General features: G+C 49.2%; 1 long non-coding RNA gene and 1 other non-coding gene across 2 annotated transcripts; one reads left to right on the plus strand and one right to left on the minus strand.

Annotated features, from left to right (window-relative positions):
• Positions 1–725: 725 nt before the first annotated feature.
• LOC129010508 (uncharacterized) lies at positions 726–12,075 on the plus strand. Its single transcript, XR_008493014.1, has 3 exons — positions 726–886; positions 9,375–9,455; positions 11,350–12,075. It is a non-coding gene; the product is annotated as an uncharacterized LOC129010508 (long non-coding RNA).
• Positions 6,987–7,090, minus strand: LOC129011017 (U6 spliceosomal RNA). The gene has a single exon (XR_008493160.1). It is a non-coding gene; the product is annotated as a U6 spliceosomal RNA (small nuclear RNA).
• Positions 12,076–13,561: the final 1,486 nt, after the last annotated feature.

A 13,561-nucleotide genomic window follows, 5' to 3' on the forward strand; every position in this document is an offset into this window, starting at 1 on the left:
TATGTGAGGAACTCTTACAATTCAGTAATAAAAAGAAAATAACTCAATTAAAAAATGGTCAAAAGATCTGAATAGACATTCCTCCACATAACATATACAGATGCCAATCAGCACAGGAAAAGAGGCGCAACATCATTAGCCGTCAGGGAAGGGCAACGCAAACCGCAGTGAGGCGCCGCCACACACCCGTTACGACGGCCGTAATCAAGCAGACGGCAGTGAGGCGCCACCACACACCCGTTACGACGGCCGTAATCAAGCAGACGGCAGTGAGGCGCCGCCACACACCCGTTACGACGGCCGTAATCAAGCAGACGGCAGTGAGGCGCCGCCACACACCCGTTACGACGGCCGTAATCAAGCAGACGGCAGTGAGGCGCCGCCACACACCCGTTACGACGGCCGTAATCAAGCAGACGGCAGTGAGGCGCCGCCACACACCCGTTACGACGGCCGTAATCAAGCAGACGGCAGTGAGGCGCCGCCACACACCCGTTACGACGGCCGTAATCAAGCAGACGGCAGTGAGGCGCCGCCACACACCCGTTACGACGGCCGTAATCAAGCAGACGGCAGTGAGGCGCCGCCACACACCCGTTACGACGGCCGTAATCAAGCAGACGGCAGTGAGGCGCCGCCACACACCCGTTACGACGGCCGTAATCAAGCAGACGGCAGTGAGGCGCCGCCACACACCCGTTACGACGGCCGTAATCAAGCAGACGGCAGTGAGGCGCCGCCACACACCCGTTACGACGGCCGTAATCAAGCAGACGGCAGTGAGGCGCCACCACACACCCGTTAGGACGTCTGTAATCAAGAAGACAGCACAGGTGTTGGCAAGAGTCGGGGGTGTTGGAGAAATTGGAACGCTCATACACTCCAGGTGGGATGTAAAATGGTACAGTGCTTTGGAAACAGTCCGGCTCTTCCTCAAAAGGTTGAACATGCAACCTGGCAATCCTGCTCCTCAGCATCTACCTAAGATCCCATTTATGTGAAATGTCCAGAATAGGTACATTCATAAGCACTAGTGGTTGCCTAGGGCTGGGGGGATTGGGGAGAAATGAGGAGTGACTGCTGATGGCTGCAAGGTTCTTTTTGAAGTGCTAAAAACATTCTAAAACAGGCTGGTGATGGTTGCACAACTCTGTGAATACACTGAAAACTTTTTTTTTTTGAGACAGAGTTTCCCTCTTGTCACCCAGGCTGCAGTGCAATGGCGCGATCTTGGCTCACTGCAACCTCCACCTCCTGGGTTCAAGCAATTCTCCTGCCTCAGCCCCCTGAGTAGCTGGGATTACAGGTGCCTGCCACCACGCCAAGCTAATTTTTGCTTTTTGCTTTGTTTTTTTGAGATGGAGTCTCCATCTGTCGCCCAGGCTGGAGTACAGTGGCACAATCTCGACTCACTGCAACCTCCGCCTCCTGGGTTCAAGGGATTCCCCTGCCTCAGCCTCCTGAGTAGCTGGGATTACAGGCCGTGCCACCCCTGGCTAATTTTTGTATTTTTAGTAGAGACAGGGTTTCGCCATGTTGGTCATGCTGGTCTCGAACTCCTGTCTGCATGATCCGTGTGCCTCATAATAAACTTTTTAAAGAGACATTTGTGGCTGGGCGTGGTGGCTCACACCTGTAATCCCAGCACTTTGGGAGGCCGAGGCGGATGGATCGCCTGAGGTCAGGAGTTCAAGACCAGCCTGGCCAACATGGTGAAACCCCGTCTCTACTAAAAATACAAAAAATTAGCTGGGCGTGATGGCGGGCGCCTGTAATCCCAGCTACTCAGGAGGCTGAGGTGGGAGAATCACTTGAACCCGGAAGGTGGAGGTTGCAGTCAGCCGAGATCCCACCACTGTACTCCAGCCTCGGTGAGTGTGAGACCCTGTCTCAAAAAAAAAAAAAAAAAAAAGAGAGAGAAACATTTGTATTCGATCTTTTAACTGTTTCCAGTTGGCGTCTTAGAAACGTTACTCAAGCCAGACAGAACCTTCTCGGTAAAGCATGCACCCCGCCGGGACCTGGAAACAGAAGGCTGTGTGGGTGGCGTGTGAGGCAGGGGACGACCCGCCCTGAGCTGCCGCTCCCTGCCCGGGCCTCTTCCGCCTCAGTTTCCTCAGCTGCAGGGAGCTGCCTGGACAACCTGGCGCCTCCCAGTTGCTTTCGCCTCCTGCGTTGTCCGGGCAGAGCCTCGCCGCTGCCCCCCTTTGACTGGAGATCTAAGCGCTGCCTTAGGCTCCTTTCCCGTGAGCAGCAGAAGCCAGTTCTCCTGCCCCAACCACGGGAATCACCGCCAGGCGCGGGCGGTTCCCTGGAGGGCAGGGAGGGCTGGGGCCCCGGCCGCTCCAGAGGGTCCCAGAGCAGGAGGGACGCATCGACGACCATCCCAGCACCGGTGCAGCACGAGGCCCAGGCTGCCTACGCCTTTTTTCAACTCCTTTCAGAATTCAAATTGCAGGAATCGGGCTTTCACTGAGCACAATACGGCCTCTCTTCCCCTGGCTGAAAGCAGCCAGCACCCTGGTGTACCTCGTGGGGCCAGGTCAGCCCCCAAGAAGGTGTTCCCGCAAGAAGGTGCACAGCGTCCTGGAGGGCCAGCCGTTCTTCCCACTCCATAAACACGAGCGTCAGGGATTGCACACCTGCTGCACCGGGCTGGGTTCCAGCCCCGGACTGAGAGCCCGAGCGGGTGGTGGAATGCGGCTCTTCACCATGTGAAAAGTTGCTTTAATTACAAGTTCATTAGCTATTCAGCCGGGGCAGCTTAGGGAAACATGAAAGTCAAATGTTGAAAAAGAGTTTGAGAAAGCACTGCAGACGATTTTCCGTTGATTCACATCTCAAACTCTGCAGAGCTGAGCCACCTCTGTCTTCCCCTTGGACGGATTCTGCCGTGGGTTACCAGAGGACCATGGAAACAAGGCCAGCTGATGCTGGCTTTAACCTAATCTGGAAATAACCCAGGTTTCTTTCCGAGTACAGCAGGTCCTGCCAGCTCTTGAAAAATTGTGCGGCCTGGTGCGGTGGCTCACGCCTGTAATCCCAGCATTTTGGGAGGCCAAGGCAGGTGAATCACCTGAGGTCAGGAGTTCGAGGCCAGCCTGGCCAACATAGTGAAACCCCGTCTCTACTAAAAATACAAAAACTAGCCAGGCATAGTGTCGGGCGGCTGTAATCCCAGCTACTTGGGAGGCTGAGGCAGGAAAATCACTTGAACCCGGGAGGCGGAGGTGGCGGTGAGCCAAGACTGCACCACTGCCCTCCAGCCTGGGCAACAGAGTGAGACTCCATCTCAAAAAAAAAAAAAAAATTGTGCAAAAGCAGAAACAAGCTTGCAGTAGCCAGTGTCCCTTTCGGCCACCACCACCCAGGACCCACCAGCTTCTGGAGGGTGGCAGGTCTGTTTTCTTCGGAGATTGGCCCCAGCTCCCAGGAAAGCGGAGAGCCTGGCACCCCGCAGGGGCTTAGCATGCATGCGGATGAAGTGCCCTCTGGGTGCCAGCCAGGCACCACCCGGCCTCCATTCAGCTGACAGATGGATCCCAAGCATGTCCTTTCCCCAAGCAGTATCCTGGGAAGATAGGGACGCAAAAGAGGGCTCAGCCTCAGGCCTGCGTGTGCTTCAGAGAGCTCTCAGAATATGCTTTCGGGAGAGCAGGGTGGGGAGGCTGGAAGCAGAGAGGCCCGAGTCAAGTCCACAGCAGAGGGGGCCTGGGCAAGAGTGCACAGAGCAGCGGGAGGCCCCAGAGGGACTCAGAAAGCTGCTTCCTGGGCTCCACAGTTGGGAAGAGGGGAGAGCAAGAGAGAGGGACAAAGAGACTCCCAGGGTGGCGGATAAGCAAGGGGAGAGGTTAGCATGGTCCATGTGGTGATGCAGGAGGGTTGGAGACGTCAGTGCGAACTCATGTGCAGCTGAACAGAGCTACAGGTGGTTGCACAGGAAAATATTTGTGTATGTGTATGTGCAGGGCTTAGTACACACACATTTCTTTCAGCTGACCAGTGAGGTCCAAGCAGCAACAAACACACCTAGTGCCGAGATCTTGATTTTGTGAAAGTTGTTGTCAGAATCACTTCTGTTTTAAAAAACCAAATAAAACCAAACACTCTGGCAAACAGGCCTCAGGAAGACCATGAAGAGACAGGCTCTCGTGCATAAATGCCTGAAAACAAAAACTATCAGAAAAGACTGCAAAAATGGACTGAGATGGACTCATGAAAAAAACGAAAAGAAAAAAATGAAAAAAGTGCAAAAAACACAACCTTGCTCAAAGGCCATTGAAACCTTACACAAAACTATTGTGAAAATATCTACCCAGCAATTGCCTGTCTAATCTTGGACTGGCATTGCCTTTGTTATTGATCTTTGTAGCCAAAGATAATTTTTTTTTTGAGATGGATTTTCACTCTTGTTGCCCAGGCTGGAGTGCAATGGTGCAATCTTGGCTCATTGAAACCTCTGCCTCCTGGGTTCAAGCGATTCTCCTGCCTCTGCCTCCCAAGTAGCTGGGATTACAGGCCTGCACTATCACACCTGGCTAATTTTGTATTTTTTAGTAGAGATGGGTTTTCTCCATGTTGGTCAGGCTGGTCTCGAACTCCCGACTTCAGGTGATCCGCCCACCTCAGCCTTCCAAAGTGCTGGGATTACAGGCGTGAGCCACTGTGCCCAGCCCACCAAAGATAATTACCTCAAAACAATTATGTCATCTTCCTCATTCGTTCTGTAAAGGCTTCATCTTCCTTCACCCCCACCCCCCACCCCCAATAATGCACATAGTTCACTATGGCACACGTATTCCCACTGGAATTCCCCATTCCCAAATAAATATCATTTTCATGCCAGGCATGGTGGCTCACACCTGTAATCCCAGCACTTTGGGAGGCCAAGGTGGGTGGATCACCTGAGGTCAGGAGTTCGAGACCAGCCTGACCAACATGGAGACACCCCATCTTTACTAAAAATACAAAACTAGCCGGGTGTGGTGGTGCATGCCTGTAATCCCAGTTACTCGGGAGGCTGAGGCAGGAGAATCTCTTGAACCCAGGAGGCAGACGTTGCAGTGAGCCAAGATCACGCCACTACACTCCAGCCTGGGCAACAAGAGTGAAACTCCATGTCAGTTTTCTTTTAAAAAGCCTCTCCCTGATATTTCAGTTGAGATAAATGGTGTCAGAAGTGGGACCTGAAAAGTGGTCACTGTTGGAAGGAAGCCATGGCTCTTAGAACTGGCAATTCCCACCTGAGCTGTTCACTTCTGCCTCTTGCCTTTTCTGCCCTGCTGAATCTTCTCTCAGGCCAGGCCTCCCTCTTTTTAGGTAGAAGCTCTCCACTGTATTCCAGATTTGGTTTGGTTATAAGGTTGCCTTAATAAAGGCCCTTACATTCCTCCTAGGATCAAAAAAGAAAGACAAGTGTCTTTCTGGTTTCTAGAGAACTCAGATTCTGTCTGCAAGGTGCGAGGTGCGAGGTCTTCTCTGGTAAACTCACTTTTGGTCACTGCTCCTAGCTGAATATTTCATTTGATCTACATGCCTGGGTCAAAATTTTTTGCAAATCCTGATTATAGTTTGGTTACATGCATGATTTGGCCATTTTCCCTTCTTTGTTTCTAAAAATCTTCCAAGAACAAAAATAAACATTCTAAATGGTGGGCACAGGGTGGCTAATTAAAAACCACTGGGTTCCACATTGAATTCATAATTGGAAAAAATATGTACTAGAAGATACAAAGAAAAAACTTTTTTAAAGCTGCTGGGCCAGTCACCACCATCTAAAACACTGGTCAAACTCCAAACATTCTCTGACAGGATTTACAGAATTTTCTTTGCTCTAAAGATACTAATAAGAAACAGAATGGGATTCTTAAATATGAAGACATGCCAAGTTTTCTGGGACTCCAGACACCTACATATTATAGCCTATTCTCATGCACATTTTTTTAACTGGTGGACAAATTACATCAAGAAAAATTAAAAGCTCAAATTATCATTATTCAAACAGTCTCATAAAAAAAAAAAGCCTTCAACTATAGAGCTAACGTGGAGAGCCTTCTAAGTTCCCTATTTTTTTCTGCTTACTTTGAATCTGCTGACTTTTCTAATGGGGTTGAGATAAAACTCACAGCTTTGGCATTCCAGCCAATATTTTTTGTAATTGTTGTAAGAAAGACGAGTGGGTGTGGCAGCTCACACTTGTAAACCCAGCACTTTGGGAGGCTGAGGCAGGAGGATTGCTTAAACCTGGGAGTTTGAGACCAGCCTGGGCAACATAGTGAGACTCCATCTCTACAAAAAATAAACAAAAAATTAGCCAGGTGTGGTGGTGCACAGCTGTTTGGGAGGCTGAGGTGGGAGGATCACTTGAGCCCAAGAGGTGGAGGTTGCAGTGAGCTGAGATTGCAGCACTGCATTCTAGCCTGAGCAACAACATATTAAGACCCTGTCTGGAAAAAAATAAACAAAAATAAACAAAAGGTTACATCCATGTAAACTTTTTAAAAAAACTCTTTTTTTTTCCTTGAGACAAGGTCTGGCTCTATTGCCCAGGTTGGAGTGCGGTGGAGTTTAGGACATTCACGAGGTGGCGTCTGCACAACCTTGTAAATGTCCTAAATGCGTGGAAGTGTACACCCTGAAATGGTGAGTTTTTTTTTTTTTTTTGAGACGGAATCTCGCTCTGTTGCCCCAGCTGGAGTGGAGTAGCACAATCTCTGCTCACTGCAACCTCTGCCTCCTGGGTTCAAGCAATTCTCCTGCCTCAGCCTCCCGAGTAGCTGGGATTACAGGTGCCCACGACCACACCTGGCTAATTTTTGTATTTTTTGGTAAAGATGGGGTTTTGCCATGTTGCCCAGGCTGGTCTCAAACTCCTGACCTCAGGTGATCCACCCCCCATTGGCCTCCCAAAGTGCTGGGATTACAGGAGTGAGCCACCGCACTTGGCCAAAAAACAATTTTTTAATATTTATAATTTTATTATTTTAAAAAATATGGAAGTCTTCACGAATTTGCATGTCATCCTTGTGCAAGGGCCCTGCTAACTCCTCTGTCGCTCCAATTTTAGTGTCTGTGCTGCCGCAGCCAGTGCTGTATAACTATCTCTGTCTTGCTTTCAAAGTCTTTTGATTATCACTTCAGTGAAATAAACGACTGTTATTTCAGAATGACCTATGATCACGTTTCGTTCAATTGTTTTAAACCTTCTGACATCTTTAGCAGCTTCTCCAAGAACAAAATTCTAAATTAAGTTTTTCTGACCTAGGCTTAACTTTGGGATTTTCTAGTTGGGCCCCAGGAGAACCTTAAAAACTTCTCTCATTTTGTAGAGGCATTAAATGATTAGGCTTATTTAGTAAATTATGTGAGAGACATTATCAAATAATAAATTATATTAGGCATTCTGTCAGTTACATTTATGTTATTAATACAAATGTTTCATGGCTGGGCGTGGTGGCTCACACCTGTAATTCCAGCATTTTGGGAGGCTGAAGTGGGTGGATCACCTGAGGTCAGGAGTTCAAGACCAGCCTGGCCAACATGGTGAAACCCCATCTCTACTAAAAATACAAAAATCAGCCAGGCGTGGTGGTGCACACCTGTAATCCCAGCTATTCAGGAGGCTGAGGCAGGAGAATCACTTTAACCCGGGAGGCGGAGGTTGCAGTGAGCCAAGATTGTGCCACTGCATTCCAGACTGAGCGACAGAACGAGACTCCGTCTCAAATAAATAAATAATGTTTCAAAATTGTATAAAACTTAAAATCTAATATCATTAGTCATAATTTTAGCTGTTATAGTAAATCTTCTTTAAAGTTATATTTATGTAAATATATTAATGTGAATATCCTATAGATTATGTACAGATGATCAGTCTGACGGCCCCACATGAACAGTGAGATTCGCCATTCCACAGTCTTCATTTACAGCAATCTGCAGTGTTGAGAGCCTCCAGCCGTCACACTCACTCACAGGCAAGTCTCTTAAAACCTGATTTCCTGCCGGGCGCGGTGGCCACACCTGTAATCTCAGCACTTTGGGAGGCCAAGGCAGGTGAATCACTTGAGGTCAGGAGTTTGAGACCAGCCTGGCCAACATGGTGAAACCCCGTCTCTACTAAAAATACAAAAATTAGTCAGGTGTGGTGGCAGGCACCTGTAATCCCAGCTACTCGGGAGGCTGAGGCAGGAGAATCGCTTGAACCCGGGAGAGGGAGATTGCAGTGAGCCGAGATCGCACCACTAGACTCCAGCCTGGGCAACAACAGAGCAAGACTCCATCAAAAAAAAAAAAACCTGATTTCCTGCAACAAAAATGAAATGACTCAAGAAATTACAACTGGCAGAGAACAAAGAGGGTAGAGAAGTGGATATTTTGCAGAAGTCACACAAGGCCAAGCTCAGTGTAGAAACATGGAAAAATACAGTATCTGACGCCAAACTAACCAGGAGCATGTCCTAACAACAGCACTCACTACCTACAAAACTATGGGCATGGCGCTTTTGATATCATTCTGTGATAAAAACCTCAGTGAGGTCAGGCACAGTGGCTCACAACTGTAATTCCACTGCTTAGAAAGGCCCAGGTGGGAGGATGGCTCAAAGCTAAGAATTTGAGACCAGCCTGGGCCACAGAGCAAGATCCCAACTCTAAAAATAAAATTAAATTTAAAATTTAACAAAACAAAACAAAACTTGGCCAGGCATGATGGCTCACACCAATAATCCTAGCATTTTGTGAGGCTGAGGTAGGTGGATAGCTTGAACCCAGGAGTTTGAGACCAGCCTGGACAACGTGGCAAAACCCCATCTCTATAAAATTTAAAAAAAAAAAAAAGAGCAGGATGTGGTGGTGTGTGCCTGTAGTCCCAGCTCCTTGGGAGGCTGAGGTGGGAGGATCGCCTGGGCGACAGAGCGAGACCCCACCTCAAAAAGAAAAAAAACTTAAACGAGCTGTTGGGTAAAACTTTCAGTGTAATGGAAGGAAGATACACCAGGCTGGAAATCAGAATGCTTTCCAGGCACTCACTCATCCTGGCGTGGGGCTCAGGCTTGGCTCTGCCGCAGTCCACACCATCTCCTCAACACAGAACTATGGCAGCCCCCGACCCAAAGCCAGCAAAGCCCCTCAGCCAGAGCTCCCTTCACAGGTACAGGTGGTGGGAGTTCACCGTCGGCTCATCATCCCAACAGTCTAAGGAGGGCACAGCAGCCTGGACTCCAACGGGAGGTGCAGTGAGGGAAAGCGCACTCGCCCAGGCTCCCCCAGTTGTGGTGATGGAAATCCAAGCGTGGGGCCATTTAAAAGAGTAGTCGTGACAGCTTAGGAAGGAGTGACTGAAGTTTTCTTTCTTTCCTCCCTGGCAATATCTTTAGGGGCCTCTCCGAGTTTCTTGCTGAAGACATCCACGGGTCTTAACGAGGCCGGTCCACCGCAGTCCTGTGATTCGAGGCACAGTAAGTGGCCCCTTACTTTCCTTCTCTACTTGACTTTTCTGGATTCGAAAGAGCGTTTGTCAAACCTACAAAAAGATGATGACTGATGGTTTCTACAAGGATGTGAACCATGGAGAGTGATCCCATGCCACCCAGGATGGGGTTGAACATTGACATTGCTACAGACCTCTATTAGGTGGAAATAGCACTGAACCCCCAAAGGAATCTAACAACATGTAAGACAGGATATTTTTTGGCCGGGCGTGGTGGCTCACGCCTGTAATCCCAGCACTTTGGGAGGCCAAGGCGGGCAGATCACGTGAGGTCATGAATTCGAAACCAGCCTGGCCAATATGGTGAAACCCCGTCTCTACTAAAAAATACAGAAAAAAAATTAGCCGGGCGTGGTGGCAGGCACCTGTAATCCCAGCTACTCGGGAGGCTGAGGCAGGAGAAGGGCGTGAATCCGGGAGGCAGAGGTTGCAGTGAGCCGAGATGGCACCACCGCACTCCAGCTCGGGCAACAGAGAGAGACTCCGTCAAAAAAAAAAAAAAGACAGGATTTTTTTTTTTTTTTTTTTTTTTTTTTGAGGTGGAGTTTCGCTCTTGTTGCCCAGGCTGGAGTGCAGTGGCGCTATCTCAGCTCACTGCAACCTCTGCCTCCCAGGTTCAAGCGATTCTCCTGCCTCAGCCTCCTGACTAGCTGGGATTACAGGCGCCTGCCACCGCACTCGGCTAATTTTTTTAGTTTTTAGTAGAGATGAGGTTTCACCATCTTGGCCAGACTGGTCTTGAACTCCTGATCTCAGGTGATCCGCCCACCTTGTCCTCCCAAAGTGCTGGGATTACAGGCATGAGCCACCGTACCTGGCCCCACATGGTCAAGGCATTGACTAAAATGTGATATTTGAAAATGTACACAGGGCCAAGAGCAGTGGCTCACGCCTGTAATCCCAGCACTTTGGGAGGCTGAGGCAGGCGGATCTCCTGAGGTCAGGAGTTTGAGACCAGCCTGGCCAACGTGGTGAAACCCCCATCTCTACTAAAAATACAAAAATTAGCCGGGTGTGGTGGCGCATGCCTGTAATCCCAGCTACTCAGGAGGCTGAAGTAGGAGAATCCCTTGAGTCTGGGAGGCAGAGGTTGCAGCGAGCTGAGATCGCGCCACTGCACTCCAGCCTGGGTGATGAGCGAGACTATATCTCAAAAAAAAAAAAAAAAGAAAAGAAAATGTACTTAGCATGCCTGGCGTCCAGGACTCTCAGCCATATGGTGAGTAAATGAAAACAGTCACATCCCGGCAGGCCCAAAGCCTTAAGACTGTGAATAAAATCTGTCTTGGCTTCCTAGTCCCAGGAGGTTTTTAAATCTGAGGTTCCTATATGACCAATGAAGGGAAAAAAGTTCTGTTTCTGAAGAATTGCTATTATATACCTGCTATTGGAGATTGCAGTCCTATACATCATTTTCAAGTTCTTATTACCTACTTGTAGACTACACTAAACACTAGTGTAAGGTCCTCTGAGCTGGGCGCATCATGGTCAAGCCATCGTGACATTCCCCCACCCTTGTGATAATGTACTTTGTGATATTCCGTGTCCTTGTGAATGTACTTTGTAACATTCCTCCCCGCCCCTGTGACAATACACCCTCCCGCTCTTATGAATGTACTTTGTAACATCCTCCCCTGCCCGAAAAAATTGCTGCTGACTCCACCACCTATCCTATCCCAAACCTATAAGAACCAATGATAAGCCCACCACCCTTTGCTGACTCCTTTCTGACTCAGCCCCCTTGCACCCAAGTGAATAAACAGCCTTGTTGCTCACACTAAGCCTGTTCAGGTGGCCTCTTATACAGACGCGCGTAACACCTACATTCTTCTAGATTCATCTAATCTAACTTTCTTCCATAGAATTACTAAAAATGGAAACTTCTCTGTTCCTGAAGTCCTATCAGCTAAAACTAGATGAATTCTCCAAAAGGAGCCTTGCGTCTGATGTGTGGGCCACACAAAAAGTTCACTGTACCCCCCAGTGCCATAATCAGAGACATTCAAACGGCAAACCAGGTCGCGAATAGGACGTTTCATGCTGTAGACGGCTTTCCCCAGACGCCAGAACAGGACTCCTGTCACGATGACGCTCGTACCCATCTCAGTGCCCACCTCTCCCATGGGGCAGGACAGTGGTGTCGCTGAACTTCCACGATCCATGGCTTCTGCTGGAACTCCACAGAACCTGACCCAGGAGATCCCTTAGTCTCTGCTGGTTAAGTAAGGAAATGCCTGTGCTGTTGCTAACACCACGTGCTGTACCTGGAGAAACTCCTCTGGGAAAGCTGAGACCCACATGCACAAAATAAGAAAACAGGCCACAGGGTCGTAGCCGGTGTCACCCACCATGTGGTCATCTGATTTATTCCCTTGGTTGCCTTTACGCCTGGGTTCGTGACAAAGCCATTATGCAAACTGGGATTGCCACATTACTATTAATTTTACCTTGCATTTCCCCTTTTTAAGCTTTGCGTTTGTTCCTTGTTAAATTTTGAAGTACAACTCCTAGCAGAATCATGCTGGCCCAGCGCGTCAAGATGACAGCAAGGGACTCCAAAGCAGACAAAACTGAACTCAGTAACGGGTCCCAGGGGGACTTAGCCCAGGAACCACACCCTCCAAACCTCCCTTATTGCTCAACTGTGGCTAAAAGGGTTTTGACATTGACTCCTAGTCACCACCCGCCGTAACTCCACCCGATGTGGGGCAAGACCAGCAACCAGGACACCCTGGGACATCAAAACCTAAGTACAGGGCCGGGCACGGTGGCTCATGCCTGTAATCCCAGCACTTTGGGAGGTTGAGGCAGGCAGATCACCTGAGGTCGGGAGTTTGAGACCAGCCTGACCAACATGGTGAAAACCCATCTCTAGTGAAAATACAAAACTTAGCCAGGTGTGATGGCGGGCGTCTGTAATCCCAGCTACTCAGAAGGCCAAGTCAGGAGAATCGCTTGAACCCAGGAGGCGGATCGGAGGTTGTAGTGAGCCAAGATTGTGCCACTGCACTCCATCGTAGGTGACAGAGTGAGACTCCATCTCAAAAAAACAACAAAAAACAAAAAAGCTAAGTACAGGAAGACTGATCAGTGATGCCTGAGAAAGTTTTTTTTTTTTTTTTTTTTTAAAGGAGTCTCACTTTGTTGCCCAGGCTGGAATGCAATGGCGCGATCTTGGCTCACTGCAACCTCTGCTCCGCCTCCTGGGTTCAAGCGATTCTCCTGCCTCAGACTCCCAAGTAGGTGGGACTGCAGGCACGCAACACCATGCTCAGCTAATTTTTGTATTTTTGGTAGAGACAGAGTTTCACCATTTTGGCCAGGCTGGCCTCGAACTCCTGACCTCAGGTGATCTGCTTGCCTCAGCCTCCCAAAGTGCTGTGATTACAGGCATGAGCCGTCTCGCCTGGCTTTTTTTTTTTTTTTTTTTTTTTGAGACAGTCTCGCTCTGTTACCCAGGCTGGAGTGCAGTGGCGCAATCTCAACTCACTGCAGCCTCTGCCTCCCAGATTCAAGAGATTCTCCTGCCTCAGCCTCCCGAGTAGCTGGGACCACAGGCGCGCACCACCATGCCTGGCCCGTTTTTGTAGATTTAGTAGAGATGAGGTTTCACCATGTTGGCCAGGCTGGTCTCAAACTCCTGACCTCAAGATCCACTCGCCTTGGCCTCCCAAAGTGCTGAGATTACAGGCGTGAGCCACCACATCTGGCTGCCTGAGAAAGATCTTGATCAAAGGGGGAAATATAGCCAAGCACAGTGTCTCACACCTGTAATCCCAGTGCATTGGAAGGCTGAGGCAAGAGGATCTTTTGAGGCCAGGAGTTCATGACCAGCCTGAGCAACATAGTGAGACCCCTGCCTCTGCCAAAAAAAAAACCTTAAAAATTAGCTGGGTCTGGGGGTGCACACCTGTGGTCCCAGCTACTTGTGAGATGGAGGTGGGAGGATTGCTTGAGCCTGGGAGCTGGAGGCTGCAGTGAGCTATGATTACGCCACTGCACTCCAGCCTGGACAACAGAGTCCCCTGTCTCAAAAAAAAAAAAAAAAAATTGCCTGGGTGCAGTGACTCACAC

The sequence above is a fragment of the Pongo pygmaeus genome, chromosome 10 (genome assembly GCF_028885625.2).
Source record: "Pongo pygmaeus isolate AG05252 chromosome 10, NHGRI_mPonPyg2-v2.0_pri, whole genome shotgun sequence".
Lineage (NCBI taxonomy): Eukaryota > Metazoa > Chordata > Mammalia > Primates > Hominidae > Pongo > Pongo pygmaeus.